Source organism: Pyxicephalus adspersus, chromosome 1 (assembly GCF_032062135.1).
Source record: "Pyxicephalus adspersus chromosome 1, UCB_Pads_2.0, whole genome shotgun sequence".
Lineage (NCBI taxonomy): Eukaryota > Metazoa > Chordata > Amphibia > Anura > Pyxicephalidae > Pyxicephalus > Pyxicephalus adspersus.
In genome coordinates, this window is record NC_092858.1 from 172,454,612 (window position 1) to 172,459,604 (window position 4,993).

Sequence of the window (4,993 nt, forward strand, 5' to 3'; positions counted from 1 at the left end):
TCATTTGGTAGGTAAATTGTCCCATTTGTCCAGAAGGCTCAGGCTAAATTCTCAGCGGCGTGGAGCACACAATAGACACGAGGCGAGCAGATGAAAGAAAGTGATGACACGATTAAACAACAAAATGATATCAAAGCAAAACAGGCCTGGCTGCTGCTCAGTCACACGACTCCAGAATTTTCCTTTTAAACATTTGGCCGATGGTAGAGAATAATAATAATAAAAAAAAGGAACCGTGCTATACTCTAAACCAACTTGATCTTCCCCTCCTTTCAGTGTCCGCAGCTAACCCAACCAGTTAAAAGAGGTATTAGTCCAGCAGGGCCGGCTCCTCGCTGGGTGGATTTAGAGGATATAGTCTGACCTTTATCCTTTTTGCTTTGTGTCTGCACACCAAATCCCACCCATTGAGCCGCAGTCCAGGCAGATGTGCAGAGGTCAGAACTGGGAAGTCAGAACTCCAACAAAATGCTCAGGAACACGCTGATAGCGTGGAATTACTATTGTCAAAGGTGAAGGTAAAAATGACTTTTTTTTCTTTTTTTCCAATGGTACAGAACACATTAGACTATTGATTTTATAATGTGTTGTTATTTTCAACACAGTCTAGATAAAGTTGCAGTTTAAATCAGCTAAATGTGGTCCAGGTGTATCAAAACATGATGCAACTTTTGTTTTTAGAAAACCTATCTATTGCCAGCATGCTGCACAAAAAGGACCCTTGCTGTCTTTGTGGTCTCTCTGCAGAAGTCCCTGTAATCAGCAAAAGCTTCAAACCAGCAGGGGACAAATTAGACCTCTGCAGAGAAACCATTTATTTTCTTCTAACCTTAAGTAAATCACTTTTGCTTTTCTGAAGCTATGTGCATCATATACACCTGCCATGTTTTGTTCTTATACAAAGTAAAGTTTTCTCTTTTTTATCCTTTTTTGCACTTCAGTGCTGCTGAGCTGTTGTCTGTCTACAGTTTCTTTCGGCTGCCTTCTGTTTACATGCACTCACTTCAAGGTCAGCTGAACATCATGCTACAACAAGTACAACACTATAAAGTTACAATAAATGAATGAAAAAAAAAAAATAGTAAAAAAAAGTTATAAAAAACTAAAATCTATTTATTCAATTGATTAAAAGTAAAACGCTAGAATTAAATGCAACTGAAAATATTTTTCTTTTTTTACTTATAATATTACATTATCGGATAGGTAAATTGAGATTGAACCTGGCAATATGAAGTTGAACTTGAAAATTAGGCCATATTTATTAAAGCTCTCCCTAGGCTAAAGAAGATAGATTTTCATTAGTGAACCTGGGTGATCCAACAAACCTGGAATAGATTTCCTAAAAACAGATCTATACTGGATCACCCAGGTTCCATGAATAGTAAAGGTCTTAACATAGCTGAAAAATATAAAATGGTACCAACAAGCATGATAAAAAATGCTAAAGTGATGTTCCTTTAGGAGATCCATTTTGGTAGAGACCATACGTACCCCTAGACTTATGAATAAAATGTTCCCTCTGGTGTATCACAAATGCTTGGCTAGTTCCCTTAAAAAAGAATTGAGTATTCTGTTATCAGACAATATTTCATTGACATTTGAGGTGTTATGCAGGGGGAATGTTCCTGATTTATTATGGATCTCTGTGGCTGGAGAAGATAGTCCATGGGTGATCTAGGTATGCTGGATTGAAAACATCAAAACATTATTTTTTTTTATTTTCACTTTAATTTATTAACACTTTAATTTAACAGCAGTGCCCAAGCTTGCTATTGAAATTTTTAGGTGATCCAAATACACACCAAAGCAATCATTTTTTGTAAAGAGCTCCAAGCTTCTCCTATTCAACCACTCAAGAGTAATTGGGAACCATGTTACACATATACTTTCATGCAGTTGCGTTCGTGTTGTGGCGGATTGTGGCTTAGTTCCTGGACCTGACGTGTAGCTTCTAGCTCCCAGACATTTCCATTGACTTCAATATGGGTGTATTCCAACCATAGTAGATGTGGTTAAATACAGTTGCGTTGTGGTTGTTGCTGGAGGACTGGAAATGGCCCTGTAAGGCCCTGGTCACCACCAGTATCTACTAGACACCAGTCCCCCAATCTAATGCTGCAGTTCTCACCTATAGCAAGCCCCAGATCAACTTCTGGAGACTGGTTGTGTCTCCCAGCACATGGTTGCTCCCAAGATTTATTGCTCAAAGGATGGCCCACCAAGCGTCACCATCACCCCCACCATCAGTCCACCAAGCGAGGTAGAAGGCACAAGCAGAGTCAGGGTCACAGGCAGAGATCGGCCAGGGAAAAGGCAATGGTCAGCTACAGCAAATCCCATGAAACTCTCCAGCACAGATTAGCCCACCTAAACACTCGGTGGGATACCGCCTGGGATAGAGCGTCTCCTAACAGGCCCGTAACGAATTGCCCAGCATGGGAAAGTTCATCAAATGCTTCAGCTGATTCTACAAAGTAGTCAGTTTTGTACCCCACATATGAAGGAGGCCCGCGTGTGGCTACCATGCCTTTGTCCAGCCATTAATAAATATTACCCCCCCATATCCCAAAGAATGTCCCAGAATGTATTCATTTATTTTTTGAGCGTGCTATTCCTATTGTTTAGGTTACTTAATAATTATTTGATTCTCTGATAACAATTTTTTGTTTTTTGTATGTAGGCATTACCACACAACTGCCTATTTCTACACTTTTTGCTGATGGCATGAAGGGGGTCACTAGTTCACTCAGCACAGTGGACACTTATACTTTGTTATAAGCAGTTATAAATGGTTTAAAATTTGTAATATCTATGTACTGATCTTTCTTTTAGCATTGTAAATTATGTAGATGAATAAAACTTAAAATCCATTGCTTAAAGCAACTCTGTCATTCCAAACATTTAACACAACAAGACACAATCATACAGCTAATAAATGAATAAAGTCAAACTCTATAGCAATATATTTCATGCTTCCACTTGGGCAGCAGAGTAGGATCAGTGGTTAGCACTCGTGCCATAGTCATTTGTCATTTACTCATTCTAAGGGGAAGCCAATTAACCTAATCGCAAATTTTTGGGATGTGGAAGAAAATCAGTGCAAATACAGTGAGAACATACAAACTCTTTATAGATAGTCCTTGCTGAGATTCAAACACGTGACCTAGTGCGGCAAAGGTGAGAGATCCAGCCACTGAGCCAACCAGGCTGCCCAATGTTAGTCTACCAACTTTATGGCCACTAACCTTTAAAGCCTTCTTTCCCTTTAAATAGCCCAAAAAGCTTTTATGAAAGTTGTAACTAGACATGCATTAATGGACTATTGGCTCTTTAACATTGTCCCGCCCAATAAATAACAATAAAATGAATGTTCTACCTAAATTTTAAATCTATTACAGATCCTTCCTTTGCACCTACAATAAACGCATTTGATCTCCCAATCTTTCTCTTTGTTAAAAGGTCTATTAGGACCACTAGAATCTTTAAACATTCACTCAGCTTTCATAGACCATATGGAGGTTTGGGACTTTTAAGACCTCCTAGTGGTACACATAAGACTTTCAGACAATAGGACAATATAGAATATTCAGTCTTTTCAGTGTCACATGATATGCTCCCATGGGTGCTGCAAATTTGTCATCCCAAAAACCCAACCCTAGGACTGTCACTAAGCCTAATGACCCCATTTGAGAAATATGCTTCTATGAGAACTGGGGTGAGGATTTGGGAATCACCTTGACAGCCAACATGTTGGGGAACGTTGGTAAATTGCATGTGGGTAGGGGTTAAGCATTAGCAATTGCCATTTTTTAAATCAAACTTTAATTTTAGGTATGAAAACTTTTAGATTCCAGCATGCAAAGAACGCTTTGAAATTAAACAGGTAATTAGCAGGAATGTATACATTATTATTCCTAAATTCCATATTTACCCTGCTTTATTTATTCTTCATTACCCAGCTCCCAGGTAATTTTTCTGTTTCAGTTTTTTTTTGCGCTTGTTTTGTTTATTTCAAGTAATTACTGAACGTTCTGTAATTTAAATACATACAACTCGATTTTTGTACTGTTTTTCCTTCTCGCATAATTGAGGTGACGAGCCTGCGGGACTGAGACGCGTATCTATTTGAACGGGGAAAATTTAACAGCCTGATCATTACACTTTCAGTTGTCTCAACACTTTTTATTTTCAACATTCATTTTGAGACTGAGTTATTTTTAGGCTTTTTAGAGAAATTCTTTTTAAAACGTGGAATAGAACATCTTATTGCTTGTTTTTGTCGTATGTTGTCTACCCAGGTAGTCAATGCAAATGGATGATAAGGATGTTGAGGTTTCAATTTATGGTCAGAAATGCAAATGTGACCATTGCTGGGCATTCTCTGAAGTTGCAAAGTACCTGAATAAATAATATTGCTGGGGTGAAGGGTGATCATGATACCAACAGCTTTGGATCCTCCCAAAATCCTATTAGGGTCCCCCCAACTTCTAATTTCATATATGCCTACTTAAAAATAAATAATTAAATACATTTCTGTACGTTTCAAGCCTAGTAACAAACAGAAAGAAGAGGATTGTACATGGAAAGCATCCAATATCTATTGGGAACTCAAAACAACCCTAAACAATTCATGGTCCAACTGGAAATAGTTTTTCTGCACCAACAAAGCGGAACAAAACCGGTGATACTCACCTATCTCCGTTCTGTCACAATGCGCCATCCATCTTTGTCCTTCTTCTCTTCCTGAAAATGATCTTCAGCCATCTTGATTGGCTAGAATAACATACTTCCCATGTGAAAGTCCAATAAATTCAGCCAGCTAATTTTGCAACAAACAAAATTTGACAGCTGGGCAGCAATCAGGCAGGTAAGGCAGGTAACAGTTATCGCAGAAGAGACATTGCCTGTCACTTTCTGTAATAAGAGTGGAACTTTAAAGAAGGGATCCACAATAGACTAAAGTAAATGTAGTAAGATAAAGTAAGATATAGTA

General features: G+C 38.3%; 1 long non-coding RNA gene across 1 annotated transcript; it reads left to right on the top strand.

Annotated features, from left to right (window-relative positions):
* Positions 1-257: 257 nt before the first annotated feature.
* On the top strand, positions 258-2,879 carry LOC140323002 (uncharacterized). The gene is made up of 2 exons (XR_011919291.1): positions 258-518; positions 2,681-2,879. It is a non-coding gene; the product is annotated as an uncharacterized lncRNA (long non-coding RNA).
* The last annotated feature ends 2,114 nt before the right edge of the window (positions 2,880-4,993 follow it).